The sequence below is a fragment of the Choloepus didactylus genome, chromosome 13, assembly GCF_015220235.1.
Source record: "Choloepus didactylus isolate mChoDid1 chromosome 13, mChoDid1.pri, whole genome shotgun sequence".
Taxonomy (NCBI): Eukaryota; Metazoa; Chordata; class Mammalia; order Pilosa; family Megalonychidae; genus Choloepus; species Choloepus didactylus.
Window position 1 is genome coordinate 77,142,082 of NC_051319.1, and position 15,719 is coordinate 77,157,800.

The 15,719-nt window shown below is 51.0% G+C and overlaps 1 long non-coding RNA gene across 1 annotated transcript in view; it reads right to left on the reverse strand.

The window, feature by feature from the left end:
* The window catches only part of LOC119508292, a 35,547-nt gene extending 21,347 nt beyond the window's left edge, over positions 1–14,200 (reverse strand). The window contains exon 1 of the long non-coding RNA XR_005211446.1: positions 13,643–14,200. This is a non-coding gene — a long non-coding RNA (uncharacterized LOC119508292). The remainder of the gene's footprint in view (positions 1–13,642) is intronic.
* Positions 14,201–15,719: the final 1,519 nt, after the last annotated feature.

The following is a 15,719-nucleotide window of genomic DNA, read 5'->3' on the forward strand; positions in this document are numbered from 1 at the left end:
AGAGATGTACTCCTCAGGTACTCTTCTCAGGTCCAGTTCAGATACTGGAAAGACAATGGAGCTTCTCACAGACCAACCTCTGTGGTCAGTCAAAGCAGAGTAAGAGCAAAAAGACATGAAATGGGACAGTTGCTGCCTCTGAGCTCCCCACAGAGAGGCCCATTTCCCACTCCCTAAGGCCAGTGGACAGGGGCTGCCCTGGGCCCCCCAGCTGCCACTCCCAGTGCCAAGCTCACAGTGATGGGGCCTCCCAAGCAGCCTAGGGTCCTGGAACCCAGACCCCCGCACCGTTGGGTTCCTGTCCAAGTTGGCGAAGACTGAGTAAACCCAAGGAGATGTCTTCAATCTTGACCAAGACTTCTAGGGTTTCCTACACATGGGTAGCCTGCACCAGAAACAACCCCACCTGGGAACATTCCTTTCTCCAGGTCTCTAGCCTCCTTTACCAGCATTTTGCAAAGGGGGTTCCTCAGAACACCAATAGATGTGCCATGACAGAAAGGTGCTGGGGGTCAAAATTGCGTTGGAAAATTTTGAGGTTAAATAAAATGAAATGAGTTTTCTTTCCAAGCAGGGACATCTCAGAACCTTTATTTCACATGTTAATATGCATCTCAAAATCCAAGAGGAGAGCAGAGGGGACAGTGTTTCCAAGATTTAATCTAACCCTTTCCCCATGGATATTAGCACAAGATTGAGGTTTATTGAACTCTATTTTGGGATGCTGCGACCCCCTCTCACCACCACCCCCCAGGAGTCCCAGTGAGCTAGGAGGGGCCAATGAAGCACAAAGGCCTAGAGCTGCACTGTCCAATACGGTACCCACTAGCCACACACGGCTATTGCACTTTAAATTAATTAAAATTAAATTAAGTTTAAAATGCAGTACTTCAGTCACACTAACCCTGTTTTAAATGCTCAGTAGCCACATGTGACTAGTAGCTGCCCTATTGGTGAGCACAGATGGTATTTCCATCATTGCAGAGCTGATCTAGAGTCCCAGAGAGGCTAGGAAACTAGCCCTGGGCCACACAGTAAGTCTAGCACAGAGGCAGAACCAGCTCAGCCTTTCCACCCCTGGTCTTAAAATCTGAGAACCAACCTTGCTTGAGCCCCAGGGTGCCAGCCACTGAGGGAGATTCTACCAAGTGGGCCAGAGGAGTTCCACTGAAACTGCAGCAAGGGGCTTGTTTCCTTTCCCCAGGACACAGTACAGTTGAGGGCAGCCCCGGACTCCCACATGCTCATTCTCTCCCTGGGCTTCCTTCCCATCCCCTCTCCAGGCCCCACCAGCACTGCAGGGGCAGGAGGTCTTGGAGGAGGGGCAGGAGGTGCACTCCCCTCTCCCACACATGCACCTGTGTTCCCCAGAGTACAAAATGGGCACCTGCCTGCAGCCAGGACCCTAGGCCTACAGCCTGACTGAGCAGCCCCAGCTGCAGAAATTGAGGCGAGTTCCAGGAATTGCCTCTGCCAGGGCTCTCAGCATGATCAAATCCCTAGTCCCAGGGTGGGGGGTGAGGGGGCATGGGAAACCTGTGGGCAACCCCCTCTCCTTCCCAGAGAGAGTCAACCAAGGCCACTCTGCTCCCATGCCTTTGCTTTTCTCCAGGCAATAGCCACAGGTCTCCCTCCAAGTTGTTGTCTGGGAAATGTAGGAAAGAACTCCAGCTTCCCTACCGGTCCCCAGGCTCCGTGATGCCCAGGCCAACCTTGCTCCTCTGGCTGGGCAGTTGGGGACCTGGTCTGGGGTTCACCTCTTCCAAAGGTGCCAAAGACCCCTGCCCACTGCTCCCCCTAGCACGTCTGGGAATGAGGCCCAGGCACTGTGGATTTCTGCAGAGGGGAATTCTGGACCCCTGGATCCTGGCTGAGCCCAGAAGATTGTACAAGCTATCCCCACCTTTTAGTTCCCTGGGGACTTGGACCCCAACAAATTCTCAGAGCAGCCAGCAGATCTACTCAGGACCCCTGTCTGTCTGTCCTTAGGTCTCCAAGCTCCCACCAAGACTTCCCTCCCAGGGGTATCTGCCCTGTCCCAGGCCAAAGGATCCTGGGCACTCCCCCTTCAAGTGAACTGGCTGGGCTAGGGAGCTAATCTCTGCAGAAAGTCAAGCCCATGACCACGTAGACACTCCATGTGGGCTGCCCCATTCCACCAAGATAACTATCAGGGCACATTTGGCAGTAGACTGGCCCTGCCCACCCAGAAAGCCATTCAATAATGAGAAAGCAAAGACCAGTACTAGGGAAGAATGTACTGATGCTCCGGCTGGCTCCATTTGAATCCAACGTGGGCCTTTCATAGAGGATGGGGGTGTATGGGCAGAGGCTGGAGTGGGGCCTGGGAGCCCCTGAACTCTTACAATATTTCTCCAAAGGGCTGTTTGAATCATAGGCAAAGGACTAACTCCTGAAGTATGATAAACATACTCTTACAAACTCATAGAAGTCTAACAACCCAAAAGAAAAATGGGCAAAGGTCCCTGAGAGGTCACAGATAAGGAATTGAAAGAAATGGCTCTCAAACATATGAAAAGGTTCTCACCCTCACATATAATAAGAAACGCAAATATAATGAGATTACATCTTTCTCCTATCAGATCGGAAAAGATCAAGTTTCATAACCTCTGGGGTGGTGAGGCCATGGCGAATCGTGCACTGTCCCAAATGGGAACTAGCCCTATGGCGGGCAATTGGGTTCTAGCTAAAACAATTACAAACACATGTTCTCTTTGACCCAGCATTTCCACAGTTGGGAACTCCTATGGATATACTTGCAAATGTGTAAACTGACGAAAGCACAAGGTCCTTCACTGCAGCATTATTTATTACCACAAACACCAGAAACAACCTAGAGGATGGCAAGAAAGAATTGGTTAAATTAAATAGGGTCCTTGCATACAATGGAACACTATGCCACTATTGAAACTGATAATGCAATAATGTAAAATGTTAACAGGGAAAATTATGTGCAAGAGGGAGGTTTACAGGAATTCTGTGATTTTTCTGTAAGCCTACAACTGCTCTAAAAATTTTTTTTAATTAAAATTAAGAAAAAAATCAGATGGAGAGCCATCTCCATATACTGATGTGAAGTGATCTCCAAGGTAAGTGGCAGGAAAAAAAACAGATTGCTTGTATATGCATAGACTTTCTGAGAATACAGACAAGAAAGCAACAACAATGGCTGCCCCAGGGAAGGGATGGGGTGAGGAGAGAGGGGTAGAAAGGAAACTTAATTTTTGCTGCATATCTATTGGTATCTTTTGAATCTTATCCCATGTCTTTCCAAAGATAAATGAAATGAACTATCATTTAAAAAACCCTTCAGGCACACATTTCCCTTCCCATTCATCCTATGTATTTCCCCCCAAATAGTTGCTGTTTCTCTCTGGCCCCTTCAGATCCCTACAGATGACATGGAGACAGCCCAGTAGAGTTCAGCCTCAATCATTGCAGGGGCTGACTGGGGGGTCAGGGGGAGGGGTAGGTGCTGTACAACATTAGGGGACAGAGGAAAGACCAGAAGCTGGAAGCATTCTTGATCCCTGTTGGGGAGGCAGGCCCAGGCCAACAGTCCCCATGGGACCTGACAGAGCACACACTTGGCCTCAGCTCAGGCAGTTTGGCCCTTCCCTCCATGGAAGCAGTGTAGCTTTGTGGCTGACAGCATGGACATCTGGCTTTCCCACTCACAAGGCTGTATGACCTTGGGCAAGTCTCACCCTGTTCCAGCTGAGTAAAATGACAACCCATTTATAATAATGGAATTGGATGAAGTAGAGCATATCAGATGTACAGCCTGGCCCATGGTAAGGGCTCAACACATGCCAGCTTTGATCAACATCCTCATTGGAGAAGCCCATGTCTTGGCCCCAGTTCTCCAGTCTCATGCAACCAATCTATTGCCCAGGACTGAGGTTGCTGCTCTGTGGATGCGCCCTGAGCTGTATTTTCCTGTCCTGTGCGATGGGAAGGGCTGATATCTGAGCCTTCCCAGAGCCTTGACAAATATTTCTGGAAAAGAGTGGGGTCACCACAGGTCCTCAGGAAAATCCCTATATCCAGAAGTTCTAAACTGGGGTTTATGGAATTAGAGGCAGAACTGGGCATATGTGGGCCTTTTTCCTGGGAAAGGGCTCCTATTTTCATCATATCCTCAGAAGGGTCCACAATCCACCATGGGTTCAGAGCCCTCCCCCATCTCCTGCTGAGAGCTTTTGACTGCCTTGGCCCCTCCTGTATCCCTCCCTGCTTCTGCAAGGTGTTCAGGCCTTCCGACTAGGAGAGCCCTCTGCCAGGTCACACAACCCATGCAGACCATAGCGCAGACTCTGGGCCAGAGGAAAATGAGGCTGGGGTGACTTGTTTGTAGGCCATGCTCTTGTATGTCGGTCCCCACGGCAAGATGACCTCTGGGTGAATAGTCACAACAATCCTCTGGACACTTAAAGCTTAAGGTAAGATCCTGGTGAGCTTCATACCACTCCTCCAGGCCCTCCAGACAGCCGTTACTGGAAAGGGGGCTTCCAAGGGGGCTCGAAAAGAGGGGCAGTAGGGTAGATCTGGTGGTGAGGGGAAATGTCCACTTGGCAGGTTACAAACAGTGTACTTACTATGTGGCCTCAGTTTTATGAGAAAGCAAAAAGGTATATATGCATGGAAAAGAAAGTCTGGAAAGAAGTGCACCAAAAGCTTACCAGAGATTAACTCTGGATACTGGAATTATATATTGTTTTTATCTTATAGTCTATGCTTAGCTACATTTTCTACAACAAACATGCACTATGTTTTAATGCAATGCTTCTGTGATTTTTCCCCCAAGGGGACATTTGACAATGTCTGGAGACATTCTTGGTTGCCACAATAGTGTATGTGTGCTACTGGCATCTAATGCATGGAGGCCAGGGACGTTACTAAACATTCTACAATGCATAGGCCAGCCCCCTGTGACAAAGAAGTATCTGGCCCAAAGCGTCAAACAAGGAGAACATCAGAGCTTACTCTAACAGAAAGACAGGTGGGAAGGCATGGTTTAGCCTGTCCCACAGCCTGAACAGCAATCCCTTCTCACTCACCATCCTTGGATAGACATTCATGGACACTCCTGAGAGAGAGAGTCCTAGGCAAGGGCCTCATGGCCCTTTGTTCTCCCCTCATTCTCAGGAAACAGCAGATTTCCTGGGATCCACCAGCTCACAATCCCACCAGCACCTACACATTCTTTTCTTCCCACTGCCAGGAACCTTAACATCATGGCAATCAAATGAAACCCCCAAGGTCTCAAATATCCTGTTTCCAACATTTTGACAATGGTATCCTGTTTTCTTTTGGAAGGAAACCCAGGTTGGATTGATTAACAAATACAATCATTATTTAACATCAGAATTTGGTTTTGAGATTAATTTACAATAAAAGAAAAAGTCCAAGCTAAATAATCTCTCTAATTATACATTAAGGGCTCAGAACAGAAAACATTCAGGAACACAAAAGACACAACCATGCTCATTAGCCCTGTTTTGCCTCTAACAGATCTCTGTGACAACTCACTGAGGATCCTGGAGGAGAAAAAAGGCTTTTAAAATCAGATCATCAGTAACTTCACCCAGAACAGCCACAACACAAACTCTATTAAATAAACTGTTGGATGATGACTGGGGGAGGGTGTGTTTTCCAATTGCAGCTGGGCACAAGGAGTCACCTCTCCCCTGGAAGCCCATAGCCACCTCAGTTCAGCCTGGAGCGGTCACTCCAGTGACTGCAGGGTGCCCACTTGCTCCCTGGTGCCCATCTGTGGTGGACGGGGTGCTGGCAACTGGGCTGTGCGGATGCTTCTCTGGGCCAGGTGGGGTGGTTAGGAGCAGCAGTGTGTTTACCAGGCATGAAGCCATAGCCATAAAATGAGCCCTTGGTCTAAGTTTCCTTGAGACAGTGGCTCGGGTTCCTGGAGGCTTTCCCACTGGGACCCTCACAGGACAGTTCTTGCCAATGCAAAGATTCCTTTCTTTTAGACCAATCCCCTCCCAGCCTCTGACACGGCTTCCCTCTAACCCTTCAACCCTCTGTGCCTGGACAGGTGCTTACAGGGCCCTAACTGCCAAGCCCAGCTTCCCAGGATGAAGACCCTTGGCCCCAGTTCCCGAGGCTGCATGAGCTAGGTCTGATCCTTTCTCTGGGGCTGTCTGCAGCCTGCAAAAGTGAGGTCTGTGGTCCTGGTGACCAAGGCTAGCCCATTGTCCACTCCCACCCCCTGAGGCTCTCCCAGAAGGAGTGAGCCACTTGGGGAAGGAGCACAGCCCAAAAAGGCCAAATTTTAGTCCAAAGGGGCAGGAAATAACCCAGCCAGGCTGCACCAGATTCAAAACTGTATTTGAGGGCCTGCGAGTTCTGAGACTGTGTCTATTCAGGAGCAATGGGCCAGCCAGGTTGGACTCCAGGCTCAGGTCCTGCAGCAGTGAGAAGGAAGGTCAGGTGTTGCTGGTGGGTAAAACTCAGAGGCAAAGGAGAAATAGAGGCTCACAGAGAAAAGGAGGGAGTGGAAGAAAGGAAGGGGAGGAGTGGGAGGTTGACAGACCCGGCAGGAAAGAAAGGCAGAACTCACTGAAGCTTACCAGCTCAGGGCCTGGTGTTCTTCAGGTTGAACCCCGTCCCTTAGAAGTAGGGCTTAGGGGAAGATTGTAATTCGGGCCTCTAGATAAAGCCAGCATCTGGCTGGGCCTGGCTTGGAAGACTGTTCTGTTTTGCCCTCCAGTCACTGCAGAATCACCCCTCCACGTCCAGCCTGTTAACTTCCCAGAAGGCCTTCCTGTTTCTCAAGGCTCTGAAGGCCTCTTGGGGACAAAGTAAGGGGGGTAGGGGGGTAGGGGTCCCTCTCCACCACCTCCACTGGCTCATCCTCCTCATCAGAGTAGCTTGGCCCAGCCTGAGTGGGGCAGGGACTGACGTCGGCGGAGACTCCAGGAGCTCTGCCAGCTGCCGGACAGCCCCTGTGCCCTCTCCCTGGAAGCTGTCTTTCCTTACCTCCTTCCTTGTCCCCCCAGAATCCAGTGCCTTGGCCCAAGGGTGGAGGCCTAGAGGGGAGGGAGCTGTCCCATCTCTCCCAGGCCTTGCTGGTAAAGTCTAGCCCCCAGCCCAGTGTGCCCTACCCTGTGCATAGGCCACAGGAGGGTGACAAAACAGAAGCAGAAGGACACTTTTATTCGTTAATTTAGACTTCATGCCCCACCCACTTCTCACAAGGACTGGAGGCTCTTCAGGGAGTACTAAGTGCCCAGGGGTACAACAGATCCTGGCAATGGTCAGGGCAGTTTTACAGAAGAGGGAGGAGTGGGTCTCCTGGAGACCAAGGCTCTCCCTGGAAGCAAGCTCCGTTGAGTGTTTTCGGGGAAGGGAAGGCACTGGCCAGCCAAGTCCAAGTGTCCTTTCACATCTTACCCAGACACCAGGCTTTAAGGCGGGGGGTGGGGGGGATGGAAGTTGTGCCAATTTACATATATTTGTATCCTATTTGCATGCCATACAAAGGATGGAAATTCATCCCCCAGACTGGGCCCTGAGGTTGCAGCCCCTAGTGCTTTGCTCCCACAGCTGCAGCACCCAGGGGTCCAGCCCAAAATCTAGATGTGGCCTCTCTGCAGCTTAGGACCCAGCATGTGGCCTCTGGCCAAGAGGTGGCAGCTGATGTGAAGATGGTGGCAGCAGCAGACACAGGCCTAGCAAAACAAGATACTTTCACATGTGACTCACACACTGAGGACCAGAAGCAAAATTACAGTGTGAAAACCAGAAGCTGGCTGAGTCTCCTCTGGGGAATTCCCTCAGCTCCCTCTCTGTTTCACTCCTTTAAAAAGCCATGGCCACGGCCAGACACCCTGCATCCCTCCAAGAAAGCGACATATCCTCTAAGCCATGGTGGGCAGAGCCCACTCCACCCAGGGCTGGCCCCCTTGGCATTCTCTTCTAGGGCCCCAGGTCTTAGAAAGGACATCTGAGCAGAGAAATAGGCCATTGCGGCTTCATCCCAGGAGCAGGCACCAGATGGGATATCTGAGCAGCAACTACCTCCCAGGTCCCGGGCTGTTCTACACTCATCCTTTCCCCAGCCTGGCTCCCACTTTCCATTCCATTTTGTGAGCCATCCCATATCTTTCCAATAAATTCTTGTTCTGCTGAAGACCACCAGATGTGATTACTGTTGCTTGCAAGAAGTAATCCTAACTGACACATTCCCTTTTTAACAGGATGCCCCAAGGCCCTTGGCAAAGGCCACCTTCAGACCCCAAAGTCTTCTACCACCCCCAAGAGACCAGCCTGCCCCCAAATCCTGCTCCTGCCAGGTATCAGTGGTCTGACCGTAGGTGAGCCCCTACACTTCTCACCTGTAAAATGAAGCTATTAATTAAGAAATATAGGATTGGGGTAAAAATGAAATGAGATAAGGGAGGAACTGGCATGAGTGGGGGCTCAGCAACCCTTGATTTCCTGTAATTATCATATTTCTTTTCAACGCATACCAATTTTTTCTGCCAATTCCTGATTGCTTTATTTCATCATTATTTTCATTGTTATTGTTAGAAGCAAGAATAATACCATACACATACAGAGCTTTCACATGCATTATCCTGGGAAGCAGCAAAGCAGTCAGAAAGAGAAAATGAGGCCAAGAGAGTGAATTAGAGGGTGGGCTCCCAAGTCAGACTCCCTGGGTTCAAACCCCATCTCCATCACTTATAAGCTATGTGACCTTGGGCAAGTTACTTATCCTCTCTGAGTCTCTGTCTCCTCATCTGTAAAATGGGGACAATAAGAGTACCTGCCTCACGGGCTGGGTGTTAGATGACACCAAGGAACAACTATTAATGTGGGTGTGGGTGTGGGTGTGTGATAATGGCTTTGTGGTTATATAAGAAAATGTCCCTATTTTTATAAATACATACTGAAGGATGTAAGGTTGAAATGATATGATGACTGGGATTTGCTTTAAAATATTTATTTTTTTAAAAAAAGTAAAAAAGGCTACATGACAATAGTGCAGCAAAATCTTGATAATTGTTAAATTGGGGGTGACGGAGTTTATGTGGCTTCATTATATCATTCACTCTACCTTTGAAATTTTTCATTAAAATAAAAAAAAGAGCCATTGTGAGGCCTGGCCAAGGTACCACATAAAGGGCTTCACCTGGCACCAGCACGCAAGAGGCGCTCAGCAAACGCCAGCTAACATTGTCTCCGTCAGCCGGAATAGCAAAGCCTGGGTAGAGGGGAGCCCCTGACCCCCAAGGACTCTCAGGAACACTCTGTACCGTCCCTCACTGTGGGGCCCGACCGGCCATGTGCCACAGCTCCGTCCTGGTCACCAGCCCTGTGTCAGAGCCCAGGTAAGAACACTGTCGCAGCTCCCTGACCACTGAGGGAGGCAAAATCGGCCAGTGAGACTAAGTGTTCGACCCCCAGGATGCGGCGGCTGTGAGGGTGAGAGAATGGAAGTCTCCTTTGGCGAGACCCAAGTATCCAAGCATCACCTTCCTCACCCCCACCCTGCTGTTCCGAGACAGCCTCTTCCTGAGCCGGCCACCAGGGGGCGCCTTGCGCAGCCCCGCAGCTCTCTGGCCAGAATCGCCGGTCTCCCCCAGGGCTGAGGAAGATACCCGCTAACCCCGCAGCAGGGCGGTGAGGGGGTGAGCCGTGGAGCTGCCCGGTCCCACCCTTCCCCACATCCCAAAGGGTTTTTTTTTTTTTTTTAATAATAACATTAAATGGTTTATTTTTTTAATTACAAAAGTGACTCATGTTCAATACAGGAAACGTGTGCTTTGGATTTTTTTTTTCCTGCATGTTTCAAAATTTCTTGAGCTCAAGGTAGGTAGCTCTTAAGTTGTTTGGGTGATGGGGCAGAGGAAGGGGTTCAGAGGGCATGTGAGAATCTGGCAATTCCCTGCCTTTCTGTGCCTCAGTTTCCCCTGTCTGTATGTTTCAGGGGCCTGATGAGTTCCCAGGCTCTCTGGGCTCTAACCATCCGGCTTTCTTTGGTGCTCAGAGCTGGTCCCACGGAGAGAGGGATGATGACGTACCACCACTGCACCCCCGGCCTCTGCTCCTCCAGGTGCCCCCAACTCCCTGCCTGTCCTCCCACTCCTCTTCAGTATTCAGCTCTGCTCCCTCCTCCCTGGAGGTCCTGGCTGTTCTCCCCTCTGAGGGCCTACACAACTTAGAGTCTCTGCCACTCCGGGCACTTAATTGCACCATGCCTTTGTCCCTACAATGTTATTGCCTAACTTCCCTCCCGGCTCTCAACAGTTCTCTGGTACTGACCCTGTGCTGGGCTCAGGTGCCGGCAGTGAACAAGACAAGCCCAGCCCCAGCACTCATCATGCTGGCATCACAACATCTCCCAGGTTGGCCTGCCCCGCGAGCTCCGAGGTTGGCAGGGCCCGGGGCACGTTCGGGACTTTCTGTGGGTACAAAGGAAAGGCCAAGGCAGCACTTTCTGTGCTGGGGTGCAGACACACTGTTGGCCTGTCCCACGTACAAGTCCCAGCAACCAAAGGGGTTTTTAACTGCTCTTCCCCCTGCAGATTTGAATCTTGTCCTCAAACACAAAGCAAAATGTTTAGCGGCGCAGCCAACAAGCATGAGTAGTTCAGGGACTAGCTAGATCCCACCTCACAACTTTGCAGAGGGAGGAGCTGGGGCAAAAAAAAAAAGGCTTGAGACTTCTGTCCCTCCCCAGTTTGGGGGAGGGCTGAGCAAGAGACGGGGGCACTTCTCTGGCTCCAAGGCAAAAGTAGGAATTTAAGTTATCTCTGAGGGCCTGCTAGTCCCTTGGTGCTTCTGTTCCTGCTTTCCCAGAAACCAAACATTGGCCCCAGAGTTAGGATGGAAGGGCCATCCCTGCCCCACCCCGGGCCCAGGCCTGGGGTCTGGAATCCATCTCAATGAGCAAATAGCTGTGGCCCAGCCTGCGGCAACTGAGGAAATCCCCACCAGACCCAGATGGGTTGTGAATTTCAGAAGGGGAGTTTGGGAGCACAGAACCGGTCCTGCAGAGAATCAGGGATGAGGGCAGAGGACCCACAGAGGCCTTTTCCCAACCTGTATGTACTCAGGATCACCAAGCAGCTCCTGCCACACGTCCATTTTCCTGGGGCACTACAGGCCCAGAGAAGTGAAGAGACTCGCTTGCAGTCAGCGGGCTCAGCGGTAATAGAGACTTCCCCCAGCAGTGAAAATGGCCCTGAGAGGGGAAAAAGATAGGAAGGGGGGAGAATGGACGGGCCACTGCACAAAGGTAGTTTGTATGTACAGGGCTGGAGGCGCTAAGGCTCCCACTAAAATGTGAAAAGAACCCCCAGTTTAAAGGAGCACCCTCCTCCCCATCCTCCCCAGATGTTGTCCTCAGAGCTGGGTTCACCCTGGGACCCCCTCAGGCCTGCTCCCACCTATCTCCATTTCAGCTTCTTCCAAAACCACAGACTGGGAGGAGAAAGAGGGGGAAAGAAGGAGAGTAGAGAAGTTCTGAAATTATAAAAACAAAAGACAAAGCTTGATCAGGAGGGGGAGACCCTTTAAAATGTCAGTACTCAGAGAGCTGTGAAAAAAAAGTAAAAACGACAAAGCTAACAAGGAAAACCACAGTCAGCAGCGGAGGCCCATCAGTGACCCATTGGTGAAGACACACTTTCACCACTGCAGTACAGATACCAGCTCTGCAGACCTGGCCCTGCCACCCCCAGACCCCAGGAGGGAGCTGGAGACTGGAGGCAGAGCATGAGAAGGGAGTGAAGCCCCATCCCAAACTGAAATTTGGTGCCCTGACTCCAGGATACAGCATGCTGTTCCTCCCCAAGTGAGGAAAGCTCTGATGTCCCCACTGTTGTGACAGAGATTTGGACCCATCTGACCCACCTCTCTGTCTAGTCCTGGCATCCAGGAGGGGCTAGGGAAGAACTTGCTGCATGAATATATGACTGTCAGGATCCCCCAGAACCCCTATCAGAGGCCCTGGCAGTTGTGACTCTGTCCCCCTGGCAGCCAACAACACCAGAGGACCCTGCAGGCCTTGTTAGAGGAAGACCATCTCTGAGGAGCACTTCTGTGCTGAAGAAAGCAACAGAAGGTATCCACCAATTGGGAATTCCTGCTGTCCCCCATCACCCTCACACAAGGAAGGGAGAGACATTCCTGTGGGCTGCAGAACTACGGTCAATTTGGAGCCCAAAGACCACGGTTTGAGTTGTGTGACCTTGGGTGAGTCACTTCTGCTCTCTGAGGCACAGTTTCTTCCTCTGTAAAATAGGGTTAAAAGGCTTACCTCTCAGAGTTGTTGTAAGGATTAGATGAGATAACAGATGGGAAGGTGTTTTGCAAACAGCAAAGTGCTGTGCAAGTGTCTGGAGTCATTCTTGGGCACAACATATATTTATTAGACATCCACACTCTCTAGGTAAACAAGACAAAGAGAGCCTGCTGGGACAGAAAAGAACATAGAAGCTAGACCCACAGCTCCCACCCACACCTAGAGAGACTTCGTAGGGAACACAGGCCTCTCAGCCCCTGTCCCTTGCCCCTGGAGGCCAGCTGGAGTGGTTCAGTTCCCCTAGCAGTGTCATTGCCAAAGTAAACATCAGCCCCCCACCTGGCCTTGAGGCTGCCCAGCCCTGAACCCCCACTCCTTTCAGGATCTCGTGATCACGATACTCAGCTGGAGGAAGCAAGGCTGCAATTTGTAATCGAAGTCCCCTAACATTGTGTCTTCACAAATTAGTCAGAGGGCTCTCTCCCGATGGGCAACCGCCACAAAAGGGGGCTTTCAGGCCGAGTGGGTCCCCCTTCTCTGAACACCCTCTCCCCAACCCCCCAGTTAATCTGTTGTCGCGCTGCTCCAGGGGGCACCTCAATGTCCTAGAGAGACCGCAAACCCTTGGAGCAGCAGAGACGAGTGGTTGACAGCCCGGGCCCTGGAGACAGACCATCCTGAGTTTAAACCTTAGCTCTGCATGTCACCAGCTGTGTGTGATCTTAGACAAGGAACTTGACCTTCTGGGATTCAGTTTCCCTAGTAATAATAATCCCTACCTCCTAAGGCTGTTGTGAAGACTAAATGAGGTGATGGATGTAAAGCCCCTTGCACAGTACTAGACAGAGATGAGTTGCTCAATTGATTTTCATCTACTTAACAAACACTTGTATAGCACTATTTACAACAGGCTGCTCCAAGTCCTTTATGAACAATAACTCAACTAATTCTCACAAGAACCCAATGACATAAGTCATTCCAATTTACAGATGAGAAAACCAAAGCACAGAAAGGTTAAATGACTTAACCCAAAGTCACACAGTTACCAAGTGCAGAGTCAAAATTGAAACCCTCTCTTCTCCTGCTTCCCATCTTTCTCCTCCCAGCCCCCAGTTTTAGAAGAAGTTGAAGCCCCCATTTCTGCCCTCCCCGACCCCAGCAGGCCTAGAAAGTGCTCCAGGCTCCGTGTTACCAGCACTTCACTAAGCCACTTCACTAAGTAGCCTCTCTGACAAAGGGGGGCATTGCTGTCATTAGACCCCCTTGAGATTGGCCTCCTCCTAACTCCTAACTCTCCCCAGACCTCATCAGAGCCCCAGTCCGAGCCATTGCCCTCACACTCACCTCTGAGCCTGCAATCAATCGGTCAGATGCTTGTAGTAGGATCAACTGGGCCGAGTGAGGGGCAGAGCAGACAGGAAGTACAAGGGACTGCCCAAAGCCTGAGAGGAGTCACGAGGGTAAAAATCCCCTCAGCCTCTGCTCGCACACCTCTGGGGACAGGGAGCTCACCGCCTCTGTCGGCAATGGGCCATGGTTGGCCTGCTCTGACTGGTAGACAGTGCTTCCTCAAGCTCAGATGAAATCTCTCCATGTAATTTCCTTCCATTAGTCCTGTCTTTGCCCTCAGGCACCACAGGCTAGCTGGCTCCCTCCGGCCTGCAGACATCTGGAGATGGCCATCTCTTGGCAGGAGGAGTCTCCGCTCAGGCTGAACGCTCAGGATGCCTCAGCCTGACCTCAGAAGACAGGATCCTGGTGCCTTCCCCACCTGGCCCCGCTCTCCACCTGCGACCAGCAGGATTGCAGGGACAGCTGCTGGCTCAGGCAGCCTCTGCAAAGCGTCTCTTGGGGCCTGGTCCGGGAGCTCAGCCCACCTGGCTGGGAATGAAAATAATAAGTTAACAATGGCCACCCCTTAGCAGTACCTTCCTGCACTAGACACTGCTAAGTACTTCACAAGCATGAACTCATTCCTTCTTCCCAGCTCTTTGAGATAAGCATTATTATTATTACCTCTTAGATGAGGAAATGAAGATTCCAAGAGGGAGGTGGCTGCCCACGGCCCCACCCACCATGAGTAAGTAGAGAAGCCTGGATTCACACACAGGCTGTGTGAGTTTCAAGCCTGCTTCTTGACCACCAAGAGATAAAGACACAGCAGTCAGGGGCAGGAGACTCACTTACCAAAAACTAGAAACTCACCCACGCTCAACAGCACAGGATAAGTTGAGTGGCTCCAATTGTAAGGGCAATGGAAGTCCGGAAAGCAGAATGATCCCTACGGATGGGGGTAGGTGGGAAGGCTCTCTGGATGAGTGGAGACAGAAATGAGTCCTGAAGAAAGGCAGGCATCTCAGAAACCACAGAATGTGTTAGTTAGCCAACTAACAAATAAATTGGTATAGCCCCTGGGAGCCTGAAGAACTGGGTTGGACCTTTACACACCTTCGCCCCGTGGGCAGCAGGCGTTTATTGAGTACCCACAGTATGCTTGGCCTATATAAGCTCTCAACAGGGACAGAGATGAGGGTTCCATGATCCCAAGAAACTGAGAATCCAGGAGGGGAGGAGTGAGGCCCAGTTAGAACTGTGATGAGCAATTAGAGATTTAAGTCTGCTGACCTATTGCTAATTTCCCCCATATCGTAGACCCACGTTGGAAATACCACCCACAGCATCCCAGCAGGTTTTGGATAAGGAATTCTCCCTGAAAACAGGGGCACCAGCATTCCCCAAAAGGCTTTCAAAGGAACCGTACATGGTTTTTGGAAAACCATACATGGAAAAAGAGTTCTGTGGTCAAATAAGTTTGGGGGTGCTTGGCTGAAGCAGGCTAGGACAGGATTTCTCTGGTGCAGGATCTCTCAGAGCCTTTACTGGCTGTATGCACTGGACTGGCAGTGGCTGAAGGATATAGCACAGGTGCCCTTCAGGTCCTCCTTGCCCATCATGTCCTGACGCTCCTTCTCCCATCACCCCAGCTGCCCTGGGCTGGGAGAGGAGTGAGTTAGAAATGAGAAGAGGGAGCTCTCTCCATGGAGCACTGAGCCAGGAAAGCCTTGAAGCCCAGTGCAAGATAGTGGGTTATGCACTGGGGAGGGAGTCTGTTCTTGGAGTGAGGTCAAGCAGGGACAGCCCATGTCCTGGGGAGGATATACTTAGGGGAGATTTTCCCAGTTGCAGGGCAGTAGGGAGGACTGCAGGATTTGGGGCATGAAAACATGCGATTCTGGGCAAGGCTCAGTGGGTAGCCAAACCCTCCTAAGAACCTGGCTCACCTCGGCCCATAAGACCCCATGGGTGAAAGGCCACCATAACCCAAAGTATGGGCTACTGTACCTCCTGAAGAAAGCTCAGTTCTCTCTAAATCCCACCTGCTTCCTAGGCTGACTTCCTTTCTCCAAGAAGCCCTCCCTAA